Source organism: Pecten maximus, chromosome 6 (genome assembly GCF_902652985.1).
Source record: "Pecten maximus chromosome 6, xPecMax1.1, whole genome shotgun sequence".
NCBI classification, from domain to species: Eukaryota; Metazoa; Mollusca; class Bivalvia; order Pectinida; family Pectinidae; genus Pecten; species Pecten maximus.
This window is the reverse complement of record NC_047020.1, coordinates 38858008-38881849: the sequence shown is the minus strand read 5'-3', so window position 1 is coordinate 38881849 and position 23842 is coordinate 38858008. Positions and strand designations below refer to the sequence as shown.

Below are 23842 nucleotides of genomic sequence, written 5' to 3'. Positions count from 1 at the left end.
ATGCAGCAAGCAACATACCAAGTATCTACGCGAACAAATTGACATAGCAATCAAATGCTAATGCAATTAGGGTCCCAACACATTTCTATCTCAACATTCCAGGCATGTTTCAAGCCTTCTGCCTGTCATATGTGATGGTTGCGATAAGTGACCCAAACTCTGTGTGGCAGCTACCTCATCTAAAATGGCTAGTCATGTGATGTAATTGTTTTGTCTCTCAACCAATTGCATGTGAATTACCCTTTTAAATTCATATACGTGATATAATGAATACAATTTCCGTTTAACGGGAGAAAAACAGTTTGCCACTCTTTAAAACCATTTTGCTGTTATGCGTGCTTAGATAACAGAAAATGGCTGTCGCAGTTACTCAAATGCAAGCAGTAAAGAATCAATGATATTCAATGTTTTTTAAAATCATGTTTCGGGAAATATAATAATGTTATATTCATTGTTGTAATTGTTTGACCTAGAAGACAATAAATGGAAGCGCCAGATCAATACAAAAGATAATTAAATCTATTGTTTTTAGGATGGGCTTGCCAATGATGGTTTGAACGTCCGTTTCATCATCAAATAATTCAATATATCTAGCACAGAAACATTACCATATACGGAGAAAATAGTTTTATGTACGAGTTGTAAGTTAAGCTGTGTCAGTTTTCTTCTGTTCTGTATGAGGGTAAAACCTAAAATCATGGGTTTCCAGGATACAGTACCTATGAAAGGTGTCATCAGCATAAATGAATACAGCCATTTCCTTGAATGAGTGATAAATTGTATTGCAAAATGTTCAGTTTTATGGCAAGTATTTATCATGAGCCCAGAATAAAATGTCTAAACTGGTTTTGTATAATTCTGGCGTATATGTATATAATTTTCTTCAACAAAATCAATTCCATCTGAACTTCTTTGATTCCAGGAAAGGGGTCATGAAAGCTCAGTTGGTTAAAGGGCTGTACATGTAATCTTGGATGAAGATCTGAGTTGCGTGGTTGACATTCCCTACCCTTGTCGGGTTGTATTTCTCAGGAAGCTGAGAAACGGGTCCATCTGTGCCAACATGATTCTGTCCTTGGTCAAGACACTTAACTCTAATTGCTCTGGATGGCATGTGACGGGCCTCCCGTATGTTGTTCAGTGAGGTAGTCACCAACTACTACAAGGATACCCCACCTTAAAATGACCCTGGCCGTTCATGGGGAGATAAACCCAGCAAACAAACGAACATTGATTCCAGGAAATACAGCCAAATATATGTTTTGTATTTTTCTATCAGTAAAATATTTTCAAATATGGGGTAAGTGATCTTTAACCATGTCAGTTACATAACAATATGTGTACAAGTCCAGAAGTACAGAGTACACAGTCATAATGGTTAAACATCAAAAGTCACAAAATACCACTGTGGAAATGAAATTCTAGCTGAATCAGATTATATATCAGACAGAAGTGGTGATGTGAAACAAATATAATTAAATGTCAAAGTGTATAATTGGATAAACCTAGTATTGACTAAATAAACAGAAATCTAAGGCCGTATCAAATTAATGTCTGGGTTCTGAAGTTCTGTTGACAGGAATTACTGTTAGATATTAAGTGTGTTGAGTCTGGCTGGACCAGAATATTGGAAATGAATAACCTTACTGGACTACAGGGTTTCATGTCAAAAGAAAGTGGATAAGTTTACCAAATACATCAATGTTTTCTTATCTATTATGCTGAGTATCAGCTCAAATTCCACAGCTACTGCTAACAAATATCAGATAGCATTGTCAACAGACCTAAACCTTCATTGTAAGAAGGCAAATGGAGGAGGAGAGTGGACAATATGGAAGAGAGGATGAAGTGAAATAGAGGGGTGGCAATGAGTAGGTGAGGAGAGAGAGGGAAAAAGAGGGAAGGGTGAGGGGAAAAGGAGGAAAAGGAGGAAAAGGAAAGGAGAGAGAAGGGAAAGGGGAGGGGAGGGGAGGGGAAGGGAGGGGGGAGGGGAGGGGAGGGGAGGGAAGGGGAGGGAAGGGAAAGGGGAGGGGAGGGAGGGAAAAGAGGAGAGGGTATGTGAGGGGAGGAAGAGGGAAAGGAGAGGAAAAAAGAGGGGAGAAGAATGGAAAGGTGAAAGAGAATGAAATGAAAGGATAAGGAAGGAAGATGGGGGATGGGGGGGGGGGGGGGGGGGAGGGAGGGAAAAGGGTAGGAAAGTTGAGAGATAGAGGAAAAGAGGGGAGAGTATTTGAGGGGAGAAGGAAGGACAGAGGAGGAAAGGGGAGGAGGGAGGGAGTAATGGGAAGAAAAAGAAAGGAGAAGGGAAGGAGATGGGAAGGAGATGAGAGGGGGAGGGTTGGGAGAGTGGATGATAGGGGAGGAAGAGAAGGAGGGGAAAGGGGAGGGGGAAGGGAGGGGGGAGGAGATATTGATATTTTGGAGGAACTAATAAAGAGGAAGGAGGATTTGAGTAGGTATCATAGCTAGCAGTGACAAAAAAACCTGATGACAACTGATGATAAGATAACCTTACAAAACTCTTCCATTACCAAAAGTAATCAAAACAGTTGAACCATTATCTTTCAAATTAACATTTTTCTTTCCCATGATCGCTCAACCTCATCATTAGAAAATTTGGCAGAGTAACCATGTAATTATCATGGACATTTTTATCTGTTACGAAACCCATCAGTCACACCTCCATGCACAGGAATTCCATATTCAGTATGAGACCTCATACAGGTCACACATCCCTATTATATAATGTACCAATGACACAGTTTAAGTCTTGTCATTGATCAATAAATCTTGAAAAAAGCCCCTTTAACCATTTTCTTCAAGATTTATCACCTTACCGTTATGACTCAGTTTCAAAAGAAACAAGATTTTTATTTACGTTATAAGAATGAATTGGTTACATTAATGTTTAATTAAATAAGTGAATTTTCATGTAAAATGTATATATATATATAATCGTATTTTTTTTTAAAAATTTCAATCAAATAAAAAGAAAACTATAATTAATGTATCATTAAATGAAGCTAACTATGCTTTGTAAAGATATACACATCTACTACTGAATAACATATCGAAACAAGTAATAAGGATAATGTTAGCTTAAGGATTTCATGGAACAAAAAACTCAAAAAACACAAATTAAGATTGTATAGATATAATAACTATTCCTGTCAGCTTTTCTTGTCAGCAATTCCAGCTAACATTTCAACAATTTTATCAAAAAAATATTTCTATCTTTGCCATTCTCTGATATGTACATCACTTTTTCTTCCTTTATTTTCATTTCTGCAAAATATTTCCACATGTTTAAGCGAAAAATAGGCTCCATCCTTTCAAAGTAACTTTGGTACACTTAAATATCACAGTAACAGTTTCATGACATTTATCCTCTAGTACAGACTGACAATGTAAAAGTTGATTGACCGTTTGGGACACATAACCACGCCTACACATTCTTCTAGGATTGCCATGTGACAACTTGAAATGTTCATAAAGTTCAACAGACGTAGGATATTATTACTGAATATTCGTGTTCAACAGTTTCCTACCAATCCTAATGCATTCTTGAACATTCATTGATTTCTTGTTTTTTCGTCAAGCTTCCCTTTAGGCCTCTTGGGGATTTATTTATTTATCTATATAACGGGTTTCACGTCCGCTATTATAGCCTTGAGGATCAGCAAATACGGATATGTAGTCTTACATAAAAATGAATTGTTTCATAATTTTTTTTTTTTTTAACAAAGTCTGCATAATAAATTTTTTTACATTTATTATTTACAAACGAATGAAATTTTATTTAACCAATATCTATATGTAACAGCGATGTACTATTTTGACGTGTAGAGTGACTAGTCATTTGTCACCTCATTATTACTGCTACGTTGATACAAATCTTCCCAATAAATATCCTCTATTTGCATAAAGTATGATAATTAACTCGTTATAATGCTGGCAAATACCACGGTCAAACAGGGATTGGGCAGTGTGAATATATACATCGATAAGGACCGAAGTCACTTTATCAGGGACAGATAACTTATCTATAATTCTATTGACATAACCAGTCAAATATGTAAATTTATCTCACTTCAAACTTGACTAGGACATATACCAGCAGGTATGCTGTTTCTGTTAATACTGGTCAGTAACAAATTTATATTGTAACATGAATGGATTTAATATTCCTAAGTCCAGACCAGGAATCCAACCTACCACCAAGCCAAGTATATTATGCTGGCAACTCTGAACTGTTAAGTCAACAGTGTTTAAGACCATTTCTTTCGAATTGTAATTGTAAAACCACAGATGACTCCAAAAGCTCATCACTTGTGAATTCAGAGTCATTTCTAGGTCAGAGTTCCCAAAATCATGTATTCATGAATATATCTGAAGATGTATACTTGGGAAATAAAGTATTCACGAAATCTAATTAAGTAATTTACAGTAATGAGCTGAAATTTGATGAGTCCACATAATAAGCTTTAAACTCATGGTCATAATTAAGCCTCTAAGTTTTTTGTTAAGAATTGCTCAGCTAAATTCTATTCTAGATTATCAGCCCCAATTAGTTAGAAACTCCAGAATCAGACATATCCTTAAGAGACCAAATTTATCAAGCTCAATTTTATTCATAGTATTAATTTTCTAAAGACAGGAGCAAGTCTAAATAATAGTATGACAATTTAAAATGTGTAATCTGTAAAAGGACATTTGCTTATGAGATAAACAAGTTGGTGAAACTTGAGCCCGTAACACTCAAAGTACACTCCCAAAATAACTGAGCCATCCATTGAATGATTCTACACAAGTCCAACAATCAAAGATTAAACCACACAAAAAAATAAATAAAATAAACGCCCAGGGATTAGAGAGACAAACAACAAAATTTTAGCACTCTAGTGGTCACCTTTGTAGAGTATTGACAAATAAAAGTCCTCACAGAAATACAAGTCAACACCAATATTTGTCCTTACTGGTCACTCCATTGTCCAGTTTGGACTGACCACAAAGCAGTCCTGGTCAGTTGTTGTGGTTAGTGGCCACTTGTCCCGAATGCCTTACAAAACCTGTGGTAATTGGCCATCTGAGGAGGCCCGTGACATGTTACAGTGTAATGGGCAGTTTGAAGAGGGCTCTGGATGGTTACAATGTATTCCGGACCACGGTCATGATTTGTAGGTTTCAACACTTGTAATAATCACCTACCTGTACTTTTGATATGTATATACTGGACAGTGGTCAAGGGAATGTTACAGGGCTGATATGTACAGGTGTGAACAGTGATGTACGGAAGAACAGCAATTGTCATAAGGTATGTACCGTAAAATGAGGATATGATGGATGAAGAAATTCTGGCTGTTGATCATAACATGTTATTCTATCAATGAATACAATCCATCAACTTAGGAAGTCTGTTATTCGATCATAAAGATAGCAACCACAGGCTATAAATTCTCATACTGATAAAACACTCCATCAAAATTTCATTAAAAATGGAAGCTATCCTAACTTTTCATAAATTAGCAAATCCCTAGCAACACTGCTTACTAAAACCGAGTCATTTGATAAAATCTGCCGAATTCATTTATTTAGACTTAGTCTGATGCAAACATCTTCCAGAAAAAGTAAATGAACCAGTGTAAATTTCCTGTTATCAAGATAAATATGAAATTCAAACCTTTTGCAAACTGCAAATTTGTCATTTGATCTAAACACCAGCATTCATATGTCTACATATATGTAATGCTGTTACAACGAAACCTATGGAATCCGTTCAAGTGAGGCGAATATAACAGTCGCAAACTGCCACAAAATATAAGCTTGCAATCTAAAACACACACCCAAATCGTGACGTTACTCCATGCGTAAGAATATGAATAAATAATTTAATTTACACTCAATAGCTATTTAACGTTTGAATGACCAAATCCCGAAACGTTATGCACAATATGATGTTGCTTGCAAAGCACTGTCATTTATATCGACCATAAATACCATATCAAGTCTGCGTTCGTTGCTAAATGGAATCATTATCAAGAAGGAATTGAAGCAAAGAGCCATGCATGCTAATCACTTATCAGTGTCTTAAAAGTTTGATTTGTATAAAACTTGTGTATTGAATACAAATATTACATTGTATTTAAGTTACATTTAAATATTTCTTGCTCCAATTTAAGCATAAAGTATCGAATCACAGTATCAGTATGTCGTTTCACTACTTAATTGTGGGTACCCAAAGATGTGGTTAAACTTTATTAAAGACTATTTCACTATAGGCTTCTTCAAGGCCCTAATATAGTCATTTCAAGGAACTCTTCATGCAGACTAAGTCTTTAATCAGTTTTTGCAATATGTCTTATGCTTTAGTTTGATTTCATCACTGATTCGCCCATTTTCTTGTGATTCTATCATGCAATAAGACTTAAAATGCAATAGCATACTGGGTAACGATCGCTATACATGTCACCTATAGCTACCGACCCCTCGCTAAAAATAGTAACAGTGACCTTGACCTTTACCCAAAACCCTGAGCCTTGAACCTGTTAGAGATATTATGGTCCTTTATAATTGTGGGAATGTAAATCAAAATCCTTTGAGGAATGATGCCTCTAAAGTGCTGACAAACTTTGGCATTACTTACATACTTATGTATGTACATAAGTACAAGATGGACGTCGGGGAACCCCATATAGTGCCCCCCCCCTGCCAAATTGACTGCATGTACCCAAATTCATGTCTGAGTAATTATACATATGATATTGCATGTTCAATGACATTCCAAGGTACAACCATCCAAGGCACCAGGACTCAGGACATTCCAATACTGTATGTACTCTGTAACGGAGCAAAATCTCCATATGTGAGCTACATGACGTCACTACAGTTTGGGTTTATTTTGTTTAACGTCCTATTAACAGCCAGGGTCATTTAAGGACGTGCCAGGTTTTGGAGGTGGAGGAAAGCCGGAGTACCCGGTGAAAAACAACCAGCCTACGGTCAGTACCTGGCAACTGCCCCACGTGGGTTTTGAACTCGCAACCCAGAGGTGGAGGGCTAGTGATAAAGTGTCGGGACACCTTAACCACTCGGCCAACACGAATGATGTACAGACTTCATTTTTCACAAATTACTTTCACAAGGCTATTTTTGAAAAATCATATACTATATTTTAAAGACATTTTCAAGTATTCTGGAATTGATTGAGACATGTAATTTCAGAAAAGTACAGAATGGTCAACATCTGCATTTTTTTTTCAAAACAAAGAAGCTTCTGGACGAAGCAGTATGATTGCAATCTTGTTCAAAAGTCAAAATAGCTGTCAGATGGAAACGAAGATTACCTGGCTGAAAATTTGTTTAGACTCTCGAGGTACAAAGATAAGATCTTGAATTTTGAAAACCTTTGCTGAAGTTACAGACTGCATGAATCACAGCATTTTGTCTCTAGATTAATACCTAGTTAAGTCTGCCTTCTGAGCCACGGATTACCGCTCTAATTTTCCTCGCCATGGATCCCAGATATACACAATATGGTACATCTTTCGTCATGAAAAACTGCCGATTTTCATCTAAACCAGCATGCATGAACATGTAAACAGGGATCTCGGTCTATATGGTTTTGAAGCTCTATATATTTGTAGGATTATATTTATTACATTTGAACAAGATTAAGTGGTCATAAGATATTTATAAGTCTGATGTCCTGATTAAATCACCTCATTTGTCTGCTGAGAATGATCTCAAACTACAATTTATATACTGCAAATGTACTTTATTTGGTGCAATCAAATTTTAGCGGATTTCCGAATAAGTGCCTTGATGAATTGGCATATCAAATTTTTTAATACAGAGAGTACGGTGCATAGAAAGAGCGATAAGTGCAATCATTATTTAGCAGAATGCTTCCACTGTGAAAAAAAACCCCTAAAATAAGATTACCACAAAAATTTGTATGTTTACAGTATACAAAGTCTGCACTTAGAGCTTTGACTATCAAAATATATCTATTTTGTGGATTAGAGTACATTTGAGTTTTTGTATTATGAAGATGTTTGGAGAGTCATTATGCATGGTGTAGGTGTGAAGATGGAGTTTGCTTATAACTGAAGTCTTTAGCCAGTCACCCGCAGTACGACGGCAAAAGTGGGAATAATAACCTAATTTTGAACGTTCCCTCTGAAATCTATAGTATTTCACAATCTGTGGTGTCCCCTTACACAACCCTGTGTGGAAGATCACTCACTGCTCCCTTCTGTGCTCAAGTGCAATTTCAATGATTTGGAAAAAACCCCCAGAAATTCTTGAAATCAAACACTACATGTAACACGAGTTCAGCGAGATACAACAAAGTTGATTTCTCACACAGAAAGGTTAATGAGGTCAAATCTCCAAATGGAACATATTGACTGAAATACATACAACAACACTTTAATTTGGTTCAGTGAGCTGAGAAATCTGTAGGATCACATTTCAGCCATGACAGGTTTGTAATATAAAACAGGAAGTGGTAGAACTACAGAGTCATAGTGTCAAGGAAGGAGCACTTATTTTGGGTCTTCAAAGAGTTGAGGAAAACTTCAGAATCAATTAGTGCATTACAACATGCCACTGCCGGGCATGACTGAAAATCTGGACTGGAATTATGACTAAAGTACAAAGACCAAAGATCCATTAACACAGACACTAACTTATGATGGGCATTCTCTCAAGTTAAGGTGGAAAATGTTACTCTCGGATAAAAATCAGTGTCAATATTGAATGGATATTATAATAATTGACTATCTAATCTAGTATTATCTAGTATAGCCAATTACAAAACTGCTGGATCTTGGACTAACTTTAAAGGCTTAATTTCATGCTGAATCTTGGACAAACATTGAAGGCTCAATTTCATGCTGAAATTTGGACTAGCTAACTTTGAAGGCTTAATTTCTTGGTGAATCTTGGAATAACTTTGAAGGCTCAATTTCATGCTGAATCCTGGACAAAATTTGAAGGCTCAATTTCATGGTAAAACTTGGACTAAATTTGAAGGCTTAATTTCATGCTGAATCTTGGTCTAAATTTGAAGGCTTAATTTCAAAGTCTCATTGTCAATAAAAATGGAGATTTTGATATTGAACTCTGGGATAAATATATATAAAGCTAAATATATATCCATGGCATAGAGATTTTGCATTTGCCTGTATTTATTCACATCTCTTTGACAGTTGGGGTCATTTAGGACTATATTTTGGTCTTGAAAATTGGGCCCTTGGACCAATAAGCTCAATATAGACTCATGTTCTAGAGATTTTGCATTTGTTTATATTTATTTACAGCTCATTAACAATTTAGGGGTCATTTAGGATCATTTTGCCCTTATAGACCAATAAGCTCAAAACAGACTCCAATATTATGCATATTTGAACCCTAAAAAGGACCAATATGTTCATGCTAAACTGACTAGTCTAACTGTTGTCTGGACTATTAATGCCATTCATCATCCATGTAATAGGAAGGAGTAATGAAAAACACCCTGCCCATGCCGGGCTTCGAACTTAAGCGACCTTTCGCTCTCAAGGCAATTAACATCCTACCACTAGGCAGAAGGGAAATTTGTGTCACTCTGAACTTGTAAGGCGACATTATACTCTCTACTTTTACACTACTCCCTCCTTCACAAAGTCAGAGCCTCGCCCCGAAGACAACCACAATCCAGGTTCTTTAGCTCTATGGATCGAAGCCTCTCAATCTCCTATAGCTTTCACTTGGAGTGGTCAACGGCACTAAATCTGTAATAGGAAGACGTAATGAAAAATACCCTGCTCGTGCCCGGCTTTGACCTTTCGCTCTCAAGGCAAACATCTTTCCATTAAGCTAAAGGGAAATTCCCCCTAGTCTGAGCTGGTAAGGCGACCTTATACTCTCTACTTTTACATCTATACCACACCAGATTTCCCATCAAACTCCGCTAAAGTCGCCCCAAAATGTACCGTGCAGATACATCTCAGATACTTCAAGTCCTTAACGACAGAGTGTGAAGATTTTTTTAATCCCTCCTTACAGGATATGCACTCTCTAGTTTGTAATGTGATACAGCTGATATCAACATACTGAAAATCAAATATTCCACAACGTTTTAAAGACCATAACAAAATTGGAATATTTACAATAAATTTCACATATCATACAGGTAAAACATTAAGCAAATTAAACCGACTGACCAAAATTAGAGAGAATTTTAGAATAATCTTGATCAAAGTTATCAATAAAGCTATCGGATCTGTAGCAACATGTATCTGAATTATACTTCTACTTGATTATGAAGTTTGTGTAAAAGTAAAGAGTATATCGGTCACCTTACCAGCTCAGACAAGCATGAATTTCCTTTAGTCTGATGGTAGGATGTTTGCCTTGAGAGCGGAGGTTACTAGTTCGAGCCCCTGTGTGGGCAAGATATTTTTCTATTTTTCCTATTACATTTGTATGTACTAATTGAATCTCTGCCTGGGCTTTGATATTTATAAAAGTGGTGAGTATAGGTCACCTTACCAGTCAGACAAGCGTGAATTTCCTTTAGTCTGATGGGAGGATGATTGCCTTGAGAACGGAGTTTGCTAGTTCGAGCCCCGGTGTGAGCAAGATATTTTTCTATTTTTCCTATTACATTTGTAAGTAATAATTGAATCTCTCCCTGGTCTTTGATATTTGTAAAAGTAGTGAGTATAGGTCACCTAAATTACCAGCTCAGGTTATGGAGAATTTCCCTTTAGCCTTAAAGAGAACGAGGGATTGCTAGTTCAAGCCCAAGCATGGGCAGGGCATTTCTGTATTTCTCCTTTCTATATAATTTTTATGTACAAATGTACTAATCAAATCTCTACCTGGTCTTGACTTTGAGTGAAACAGGAATTCTCTAGGGAATAAGAATGTGGTACGGAACTGACCCTAATTCATCAAACCAATCAAACATTGTACAAATCGAGCATCATACGTCAAGCCTCAAACAGCACAAATCAGAGCCATCTCGACCTGATCACACAGACGCTTAAATCAATTCAGTGATAGGGTGCTTTATTCCCAAGAGTTCTTATGACTTGAGTGTCATTAAGAGATAGCTTGTTTTAACGCCTCTGTTTTCCTGCTTTTAACTAATCCACATTGCACAACACCATCCTGCTTCTGTAATGAACTTCAATCTGATTGGGCGTCACAGATTCGCGTCTCTTGTTGGTGCCGAGGGACCTCACTTAGTGACGGAGTAGGAAAGACTGTAACAGCTGACATTCATACTGTAGAGTTAAATTCATTGAAGTTGTAAAATTAAAAGTTATTGCCTGAGTGGGACCTTGAAGAAAGTTCAGTTGGACTAAAAGAGATATTGATGTACAAGCAGTCAAGTTAAATGACTCAATATTGCACGCCAGGCTATTTCTATTATTCCTTTTTTCTTGGTAAAAAATTCAAAACTTCAATCTTTTTAAAAATGTATTCAAGACAAAGAAAATATGAGGCTTTTAGAGTTATTATTACATTAATTTTTATAAAATCTAGAAGATGTCTGAAAGACCTAAATGCCCCCGCTGCCACTTAACACCCCGAAACACAGTTTGGTGAGGATCATATCAGCAATTCCTGAGATTAGCTAGTGACATTACATCGGGAGGGGACGAGATGCGCGATGCGATGGGATTTGGTTCCCCACGATGGGACGGGACGGGACGGACTGGATGCGATGCGATGGGATTTGGTCCCTCGCAATGGGAAGGGACGGGATGGGACGGACATGCGAAACATGGGCATGAAAACCTCGCTTTTATTTCAAAGTTATTTCTGAATTTAAACATTTTAGGTTACAGGATGATTTTACTTGGGAGTTTAAGTTGATGATTTTACTTGGGTGTTTAAGTTGATGATTTTACGTGGGAGTTTAAGTTGACTTTCTGATATCTATATAGTATACAACATATGGCACCACTTAATTCTTTCTTAGTATACACACAATAAATCACTCAATGTAATATATTTCTATAACGGTCAGTTCCACGTGTCCTGACATTTTATCTTGGACAATATGTAAGCAATGATGTCCATGAAATGACCCCTATGTTGGCTAGAGCTGATGGTCAGTATCAACAGTTCTTCTCAACATAGGCTTGACACAGTGATGGATGACCAATGGTCAGCTGCACTTTCTCCTGTTGCCAGTCCATTGTAACTGGGAATCAATAGCGAACATCCAACACTAGCATGCCTATGGATGTAGGATGTATGGGTAACTGGGAATAGGAGGCAGTCTGTTGTCAATATAATAGCTAGGGATTCTAAAGTTTGTTATTCTCAAAGGATGGAGTCCTGTTAGTGTCAATATCATAGCTATAGGGACTCTAGATTTTGTTATTCTCAAGGGAAGAAAGGACGGAGTTCTCTTTGCTTCAAGGTCATAGCAATAGGAAAACTGAAACAAACAGATACCTTAAAAATAAAATCAATAGAACAATCTATTTCTGTTCATATTTTTTTTTTTTTTTTTGCAAATCTTTAAATATAGAGATAATTCTGATATCTAACATTATATGATAATATTGTAATTCTGGCAAAATATTTACCACGGTTATTGAATGAAATTTTAGTAATGCATTGTTGTTTTCAAAAAGGCAATCAATAAGTAACAGGACCTTCAGCCAAGTCTTTGGTATCCAAAAATGATCTAAGGGACACAACTCTGCATATAGGTGTGGTATATACTACAGATTTTTGCATGCAAATCTGCCACTTAAACAGAAATGCAAAATGTGATACAGTAAATCAGACACATGTTATAGGCTGACAGACAGACAGACAGACAAGGTGACCAATCACTGAGAGACAGACAGACAAGGTGACCAATCTAATCACTGACAGACAGACAGACAGACAAGGTGACCAATCACTGATGGACAGACAGACAAGATTATCCACAGACTGACAGACAGACGGACAGACAGACAATATTATCCACTGAGTGAGAATGATGAACTGAGTGAACATATAGATTTAGGAACCAGTAGAGAAAAATAATGACAAATTTTCTATGTCAGAGATGTTGCTTGCATTGGGCTAAATATTCTCTAATATAAGGCAAAGCCAATCTCAAGGTCAGTTTTTGACCAGTGGTCAAACAAACCTGTATAATTACAAACATGTCTACCTAGAAAATTTCCTTGAAGACAGATTAGCCAGAAATTATCTGACCTTAGTTTCATCCCTCCACTCTCCAGTATAACAAAGGTCATTTCCAAGGTTACTGTATGGTCAAACACAAGGATGCAGATGCTGGGCAGGCTAGTTAGCTAGTTTAGACAACTTTATTGATCTTGGGCTTTTAAACTGCTATCATCACACCATCAAAGACAAGGAAGGCATCCATACAATTTCTGACATCCATGAAGTTTGATGGCCAAAACAGACACATCTCTCTTTGGAATGGTGCTGAAACCCATTTCCTGCAGGATCTCCCATAGTCATGAAACTTGTGAAGAATTTTTGAAATTTCTTTATCTGAATGGACACTTCCTCCCAGACATCTGTAGCCAGTTGATGGTTCTGGAGATGCAATATTACTATCAGTGTGAATGACTTGTAGAACAACAGACTAACTTCAGGCCAAGCAAACAATTTATGTTTCAGGGTTGATATGTTGTGAGTGACAAGCAAAACAACAGAATAACTTCAGGCCAAGTAAAACAATTATGTCTCAGGGTTTATATGTTGTGAGTGACGAGCAAAACAACAGTGTAACTTCAGACCAAGCAAACAATTTATGTTTCAGGGTTTATATGGTGTGAGTGACAAGCAAAACAACAGAATAACTTCAGGCCAAGCAAACAATTTATGTTTCAGGGTTGATATGTTGTGAGTGACGAGCAAAACAACAGTATAACTTCAGGCCAAGCAAACAATTTATGTTTCAGGGGTTAATAAGGTGTGAGTGACATGTAGAACAACAATATAACTTCAGGCCAAGCAAAAAATTTATGTTTCAGGGTTGATATGTTGTGAGTGACGAGCAAAACAACAGTATAACTTCAGGCCAAGCAAACAATTTATGTTTCAGGGTTTATATGTTGTGAGTGACAAGCAAAACAACAGAACTTCAGGCCAAGCAAACAATTTATGTTTTAGGTTAAATCTATGCATCTACAACATTAATATAGCTTTTGTTTTGAATAACATTGTATGAGCTGTTGAAAGATTTTTTTTTGGTGCTCTCTATTTAGTTAATGATCCTTGGAAAATTATTGAGTATTATCTAATTGAATATATATATAACTACATAATTATTTATATCATCATGACAATCAGATACTCTTTTAGATACATTTCTCAATAGCTGTTTGTTTTCTGGGTTAATCACCCCGTGAACTGCCAGGGTATCCTTGTAGTAGTTGGTGACTACCTCACTTAACAACATACAGGAGGCCTGTGGCATGGCATCCAAAGTAATAAGGGTAAAGGGACAAGGGTAGGGAGCGTCGACCACATACCACGGACCTTCACCTGAGGTTACATGGCCGCCAATCTAACCAACTGAGCTATATAGCGCCTTTCTATATAGCATACAGTGTTTCAGATCGGATAATATCCAACTATGAGTGTCCAGGGACCAAATTTCCATGATTACAATGATCACAGTTAAACGAGGTTTCATTATGTAATTAATTTTTGTGTGATGCCGATAGAAAATAAAGTAGATTTCAATCCATTACCTCAAAGATATAGTACTGCTTAATTATTTCAATATATCAAAACCAAGAATCGAAACGGATCAAAATCGTCCTTTACGAAATAGGACACTGGGCACTAATGAAATGTTTAATTATTATAATAGTGAAGCCCCAGAATTAATTAATTCTGATGAACTTCCATCAATATGTCTCATTACCATTAGGCTTTGTAATAAAGCATATCTGTACGGATGAAGGAATTAAGTATCGGTATAAAGTATCAGCCTTAAAAATGGGGTGTATTGATTTCCTATACATTCCACTGGTCATCCCAGTCATGACGCATACGTTATAATTACACTAGCACCTTCTACAGGGGCCGCTGGGTCCTCAGGGAGCTGTGTTGAAATATCCAACATCGATAACAATACAGTCGTTAAAACTCCCGAAGTTAGACTCAAGGATAAAAACCGAAAATTATATCCAATCGGTCAATAAATTAATTCCACGAATATCCAATTGAGTCATTTACGCTATTTTTTATTCCCATATCAGTGTCCCTCCATTCTGTAGAAAACCCCTATCTTGTATACTAACCCATGCTCCTAACACTCAATAAAAATTAATCAAAACCCTACGGAAATGGAGAGAAAAAAAAAAAAAATATATATATATATGTTAGATAAAAACTTGACCTGTCTGATGTTACAGATTCATCTTCCAAGATTTATAAGAGGAAGAGCAAATTTTTTGTGCGGAAATACTGGTGTTTCCATCAGATTTTGATCCGATTTTTACGACCAATGGAATCTGGACCCCGAGATTTCTGATTCGGTCTGTCTGTAGTGACATGGTATCATGATGAAGGTGGCCCAATCTTAATTAAACGAGATTACAAGATTTAATCAGACACAAATTTCCTGTCCTTCTCTCACATTATCTAGTAATTATCATTGAATTTTAAATGATAGTGACCTTGATGATAATTTATGCCAATATAACCAACAGTGAAATTCGTCTCTTTTAACCATCTCCCTACATTTAAGAAAAACTCTGTCAATTTTCCTGATCTTAGACTACCTTTTGGAATATTTCATAGAATGAATTTATTGTAATGCTTTTAGAGAAATGAACATTAATTAAAGATATGAACAATTAAATGCACTTCTTACCGATTTTATTTTTACTTCACAATTTATAGTATCAGATATATTTGCTGTTTGGTTTTGTTTTGTTTTTGTTTGTTGGGTTTATTGCCCTGTGAACAGCCAGAGCCATTTCGAGGCAGGGGTCTCCTTGTAGTAGCTGGTGGCTACTTCACTGAAAAACATACAGGCAGTCCATACATGCATCCAGAGCAATTAGTGTAAGATGTCTTATCCATGGACATGACCACAAAACATAGACTGGTCCTTTTCTCGGCTTCCTGAGAAACATAAGCTACCACAGCTAGGGAGGGTCGAACCACACACCATGAGCATGCACCTCAGATCTTCACCTGAGGTTGTGTAGAAGGACACTCTGAACTGTCACACCCTTGATGGTACATCTATTTTCCGTGTGTACATCCTTATATGAAGAATACTGAATAACTATGACACCTGTCAATGACTCCTGTCAAAATAGACCTACAGAATGTATATATATATCCTTAAAGATACTGTTTACTGTGGTGTATAGTCTTAAAAGAAATATTTTACTACGGGTTGAATTAAATCCCCACACATGCAGACTAAGTATGAAGTCTGCTACCCAGCACTGACCATGTGCAGGAAATATTTTGATTTGGCAGGAAATCATTTATCAATTTTTAACCAACATTTCCCTGATCATGAAGTGGACTGTTTATATTGTATATACAATGTATCAGAAGATCTATCTTACATATCAACTCCTACATATATTATCAAGTACAAACATGTCTTGGGGAGAAAAAATCTGCAACTAAGCAAAAATTCCTTGTTTGATGATAAAAACTAGACCCCCATTGGCCTTTTTTGTCCACAGATTCATTATCATTGATTAAACTGACACCTGGAGGTCATATCTAGACAGGGGGGATAACTCCAGTAGATGTCAAATGATACAAAATGTTGATAAGCAGATGTTTACAAGGTACAAAGTCCTTGGAAAAATGTCCCATACACAGGAGCTGTAGGATAATTTTGCCCAAATTTATATTATCAGATTTTTATATACTGACTAGCTATAGAATCTCTGAAAAGTGGCATCTAGTTATCTTGAGCAAATATGTCCTGTGAATGGATCCACTTTAGGCACATTATTCAGAAAAATGATAATACATGTATAAAATTTATATTACATATACAGGTATATATGATAACACTACAGAAGGAATGGACTGATATTGAGGCAAGAACTGATTAAGTATTAAACAAAAGTTACTAAAAAAAATATTAAATATTGAAAGAAATTACCAAGAAATTATTAAGTATTAAATAAAATTACTTAAAAAATATAAATATTGAAAGAAATATAATCACCAAGAAATTATTTATTGCAAAATAAAATTACTAAACTTTTTTCAAATAATGAAAGAAATTACCAAGAAATGATTAAATATCAAAAATAATTACTAAGAAATTATCTTATACTGAAAGAGATCACGAAAAAAAGGTTAAATATTGACAAAAATCACTTAAAAAGTTTGATTGAATTCATTTTGAAAGAGTGTCAAAATTTTAAATTCTATTTTAATTATGCCTCATGGAAAAATACAAGAGAAAAATAAGACACAAAAACTGTTTGTTGACTTAGAGATAACCCATTGTGACCTTGAATACACTTGAAAATCACCTGATCATTTTCACCAGTGTGTTACCTGTGAAATGCTGCTACCTCTCTCTATAGCCAACAATATTATTTCTGCAGATTTACTTAGGACGCTTCAGAGTAGATAAGAAGTGTGTGTTTTTCATCGCGACTGGAGCATGTTTTTGGTGACAAGACGACCCATCCCACGACCTTCACCTTCCGTGTACACACAAATGCATGTCAACAGTCTGGCGATTAAAAGTGATGTCATAGGATTATTCAAATTTAAATTTTGAATTTCAAATCATTCCAAGCCAATTGGGATGTGAGGCATATACCCCTGGGCAATTTCACCTGTGGTGTTACGGCTGTGCTTACCTGTTAGTTCCAGTGATAAAATTCATGTAAGTATAATGTATTATCTTACAATGTATTCCGCAGGAGATGAAACAGATTATTTAATACATTCCGTGATTCACATATTTCAACTTTCAGACTAAATTCATTAACTAAAATCCATTAAATTTTTTCATACACACTGAATTTGTTTGAATTACAGGTATATCAATTTTATTTTTTCAAACATCAACAAGTTGGAACGCTTATGTAAAAGTAAAACATGTGTGTTTGAATGAATTAAATCAACCTGAGGTCATAAGGCTAATATTGAACTCCAATATACCATTTTCTTGAATTTCAATTTGTGTTCTTGAATTACTTGAAGTTACAAGAGTGATTTAACTGTTAAACTTGACACCGTTAAAATGTTTAGTTTAAATTAAAACTGTGATCTTGAATTCCTTAATCCTACACCTGAGGTACAATCAAACTGTGTAAGAAATATGTCAATGTGATAAACGATGGGGGCTTGGTTCACAAAAGACGTGTCTTTATGTGACCCTGAACAATGAAGTACCGTACAGGACATATATACTGTCTTGTCAATATCATAAAGGTTATAAATCTTACGATTATCTCAAATATCACATAGTATGGGGTCCTTAAAGGAACTGTTGTCATACAGGTGTTTCCTGAGGAGGAAATTATCATGCAACACTTCTGTATTGGTACGAGATGTATATACACCAAGTGCTTAAAATAAAGTTCCTAAAAAACGCTTGACAATAAAGTTAAAATCTTACACTTGATATCGATTTGTGATAAAAAATAATAAAAAAAAAAATTAAAAAAAAAATTTGTCAATATTTGATAAATTAAATCTTTCCAAAATAAACTTTCGAATTGTAAGTGATGTTGTCAGCAAATTGAGTAACAGCTAATACCATATTTAACTCAAATACAGAAGTCCTCTTCCCTTCCCTTATTGTATTTAAGACTGTAAGATTACTTCATTTTAAAATGGATGATTCTGCAACTATTAAAAAGGGAGTTTAATTTTGTAGTCTGGTTGCCATTGGACACCATGTATAATCTATACCACTCAAATAAACAGCAAGCTTAATAAAATATTCCACCATCCTTAATTGACCCTACATCTCAGGCAAATAAGGTAGCATACATCCTTAACTTACCCTACATCTCAGGCAAATAAGGTAGCATACATCCTTAACTTACCCTATATCTCAGGCAAATAAGGTAGCATACATCCTTAACTTACCCTACATCTCAGGCAAATAAGGTAGCATACATCCTTAACTGACACTACCCCTCAGGTATATTGAATAAGGTAGCATACATCCTTAACTTACCCTACGTCTCAGGTATATTGAATAAGGTAGCATACATCCTTAACTTACCCTACGTCTCAGGTATATTAAATAAGGTAGCATACATCCTTAACTGACACTACCTCTCAGGTATATTGAATAAGGTAGCATACATCCTTAACTGACACTACCTCTCAGGTATATTGAATAAGGTAGCATACATCCTTAACTGACACTACGTCTCAGGTATATTGAATAAGGTAGCATACATCCTTAACTGACACTACGTCTCAGGTATATTGAATAAGGTAGCACACATCCTTAACTCATCTAAAATTAAATTAGCAGAGCTAATTTCATCCATTTTGTACCTGTGTATAATCGACTTTTGAAATCTAATTTAATAACATCATACCATACCTGTGCTAATGAAAAGACCTACTAAACATCAAATTAAACAAATTTTTTAAAATCAGCATTTAAAACTCATTATTTTTCACAGGGTTTTAATTAGGATAAACATTGGAGTCTTCCTACATCCTTCCCAGAACCAATACTATCAGCCAATGTATAACTACCAATATACATTTACACTATTCTGTCTCCTAAGTGACTCTTATATATTGAGTCATAATATACAATACTTTTATCTCCGTCCCACTGACTCCATATATCAATATAAATCTAAATCCAGACAGTTTGAGTATGACATGTGAGAGGGCAAGTCAATTATACACTAAATATATAGAGAGTATGGTATAAACGGACATATTATGAAATGGCATTACCGGGAGTGTGTATATCATATTTGTTCATTATGCATTTTATATATATTTACATGCATATATAATATCACAATTTATAAAGTAGTGTTTACAATTATACATTTTAAATTAACTTAATTTCTTCATCCTTCTTGAATAAATCTGCACGAAAAATAAAGAAAATATTAATACATTTAAAAAAATTCTTTATCAATCCTGCTTTACTAAAATTGTGAGTTGTTTTTATTGGAGACGAAATGATTCCCTTTCATTTTTGAATAATACCAAAAGCTCAGATGAGCCATTTTGTAGCAGGAATTTTATTCTGCAACACACTTAAAGAGAGATTCACATGCAAATGTTGGCAGTAAGTATGTACTTGTAAGCTATTATGGTTTACATAAATATGGAATATGTCTCAGAATAAAGTGACATGCAGTTATCAAAGGGCAATAACTCTGAATATAATGGAGGTAACAGACCTTATTATGCTACAAATCTGTCATGACTCACATGTAAGATATAATAACTAAAACGTAGTATATAAGGTAAAGTATGGAGAAGGGCTGTGAATGATGAACAATGGAATTATTCGCCTTTGTTCTGAGTATCAAAAATATCTCACATCTAGCTATTTTATAGTTACTTTGTAGGTCAGCCATGATATGAAGTTATTGAAGGACAGAGCATGATTGTGACTGCAAATACAGAAGTATGAATGCAAATGGTGATAAACAAATTCCATGGTGCATCATGTTAATCATATTCATCATATATGTCACACAGCCATGACATTATAAAATATTATAGGCATAATATATGTAATACTTGTGACATCATTGATGTCTTGAAGGTGTGTTTCGTGATTTTTTTAGGTTGAAGAAATCTGTTTACGTCAAAATTAGCCAGCTATGTCAAATATTGAAATACATTGGAGAGATTTTGCTTATTTTCTCATAGATATGAATTATGTGATGAATAGAATATCACAATCTTGTCAACGATATAATTTAAGGTGTCACCCACTGGAACATGATGTATCAAATTATTGAACTTGTTTGATTAATTTCATTTTGAATTGATAATGATGTAAGATCATCTATATATCTTCAAATCTGATCAATTCCATTCTCAGATTTTACAATCAATATGAAACACTGCTTCATCCTTTGGCTAAATTCTAATACATGTATAGGAATTAACAGAATAGTAATTATATGATTCTGAGAGTTAATTGATCATATTGGGTCAAAGACAATATCTGCCTGGGTCATTTTGTCTGTGTATAAATCCAGGTGTCACATGATGTCCCATCAATACATGATAAACAATTGTCAGTAATTGTTTTCTGGACATATTGATGACATTAAGGGGAGATAACTGGGTATAAAATGTCCTCCCCTCAGTTCATCAGCTGCTCCATCTTATGACAGGTGGCACAGTACAGCTGGCTTTCTGGGTCAACATCACTATAAGATTTGACCTCCATTGATAATGAATCACAAAGAATAATTTCACAATAAAACCTTGTGACACTGTTACTATATATATATATTCACCCAAAGATAGAATTGAGGTTGACAATGAGGTGACCATATCATTACTATTTCATAACGGTCATAATAATGGTCAGACCAGGAAATCGTAAACCTGTACTGACAAAATGACCGTCAGATGACCATTATGATGACATGTTCCAGTTGCCAGAGTGTCCCTGGAATGATTAATCCAATCACATCTGATTTGGATTAATTTATTTCCATAAATACAATTTTGACAACTGGAACTGATTTATAAGCTGTTGGGATCGAAACAATGGCAAGGATAATTAGAACTGGATAATTAAAATTGGATATGAATCACTGATATCTGATTAAGAATGAAGGCAATGGAACCAGTACAACTGTCATGGAACAGTTAAATCACATTGTGTATGCATTAACGGTATAATACTACATTTTCACATTTTTTCGTTCATACCAAACACAAGCCAAATTCTCTGTCCTACTGTCGAGACAAATGATTGAGATACTGTACTTTGTATGCTGGTCAGTTACACGGTATATAAATATAACAATATTGCTACCTGTTGCATGATCAAAGGTTTCTAGGTAATACAGCAAAGGCCCTTTCAGATCAGAGAATCTCCACTTCAAATACATTGCAGATTTTTTTTTGTTCTTTTCAAAGACCTTTTATGGTCTGGACAGATTCTTTGTGTTTCCCATAAAACATGTTGTAACCCAACATGTACAGCTCAGTGGAATGGTTAATTTATTGATTACGGAAGCTGTCGGTCCACCTCTGACACCCTCTACCTGCTGAGATGATTGGTACAGTCTTACCTGTGTGTATACCTGTGTTCAGCAATTGACCTCTTGACCTCTGACATCAATCAAGGCAGACAGACAGACGGCTGATTATAACGAAATCATCACCTAGTAATCTTATGTCATGTTGGGAAGTATTACATCATCCTTGGTCACTATAACCCTCTACTGATTGATGGGGAAAAGTCACAAAGGGCCTGAATCAACACACAAGCCAATGACTACTGGGTCTGATAGAGTAAGAAGTAATTCTCAGGAGAGTCTTGAGGATTATTAACAATATTTTTACTGAAACCTTAATTGAAAGTTTCAGAATGTAACATGAATTAACACCTAGAAAACGAAAATGTAGAATTTTCCTCGTAACATTCATTTATCCAGAATGACAGACTGATATATTTCTAGATGTCAGATACCAGGAAAAAACCTCAAAAATGAAAACTAAACAGGATTTGAGCAAAATAAAACCATTTATTGTCAAGATTGGAGCTTACACTTGGAATAAATGTCAGTCGCTGAAACACACCCTTTTACAAACTTAAAGAAGCTCTGATATTCACAAAGAACTTTTTATTACATTCAGTTCATTCTACCAATCAAATAGACATTAACCTTTAAAACTACTCGCTGTAATGACATAAAAACCCAGAATTCACCATTCTCTCTTGGTACTGTAGGCTTAGTCCTGGACAAGCACATACAAACTCAGCAGTACAACATACAGCTTCAGAATCCCCCTAGGACAATTCTGTTATACAGACATGGATCTACTCATATTCAGTAGGCTTGAATGATGCAGCTTCTGATGAGAATCTAGGTATATCTGACGGACTTGTATAAGACCCCGATTACAGATTATCCTACCGTTCTGAATAATGGATGAGGAAGGCCAGTCATTAGGAGAAGTGGGATGCTAAAATTGCTGGCCTTTACAGATTTTTTTTGTGATATTGAGCTTTTATGCTGTCATCTACAACAAAACAGGGGCCTCCCCTGAGATGGGTCATCCCGTGTATAACAACACTTTTACTGTTATGTTAGCAATTAAACTGCTTTAAATATCCTTCCTATAGCCATCAACCTTTACAGTAAATTAAACTGGTCCAAATTAATGACAGAAAGATTCCATTGTATACAGTATATAAAGGTGGTCAAGGTTAAGGTAGACAGGTGGCCTCTATTGGCAGGGATCTCTCTAGACTGGTGGTGTCTCTCGACAAGTGGTTTCTATTGCCAGATGGTCTCTCACGACAAATGGTCTCTCTAGACAGGGGGTTTCTATGGACATATGGTCTCTGTTGACAGATGGGTCTCTTTGACAGGTGGTCTCTCTGGACAGATGGTATCTAGACATGTGGTCTCTAAAGACAGATGGTCTTTCTGGGCAGGTGGATTCTTTAGACAGGTTGTTTCTTTAAAAAGGTGGTCTCCCTGGACAGATGGTTTCTCTACACAGATGGTCTCTCTGGACAGGTGGATTATTCAGACTGGTGGTCTTTATTGAGAGATGGTCTGTTGACAGATGGTTTCTATTGACAGGTGGTCTCTTTGGACAGATGAATTATCTAGAGAGATGGTCTGTTGACAGATGGTCTCTCTGGACAGGTAGATTCTTT

General features: G+C 35.7%; 2 protein-coding genes across 2 annotated transcripts in view; one reads left to right on the top strand and one right to left on the bottom strand.

Annotated features, from left to right (window-relative positions):
- The window catches only part of LOC117329739 (protein YIPF5-like), an 80742-nt gene that overhangs the window by 10080 nt on the left and 46820 nt on the right, over positions 1 to 23842 (bottom strand). The gene's annotated exons all lie outside the window — the stretch shown is intronic.
- Positions 5033 to 23842, top strand: part of LOC117329737 (leucine-rich repeat-containing protein 24-like) — a 57292-nt gene continuing 38482 nt past the window's right edge. The window contains exon 1 of the mRNA XM_033887840.1: positions 5033 to 5314. The gene's annotated coding sequence lies outside the window, so the exon portion shown is untranslated. The remainder of the gene's footprint in view (positions 5315 to 23842) is intronic.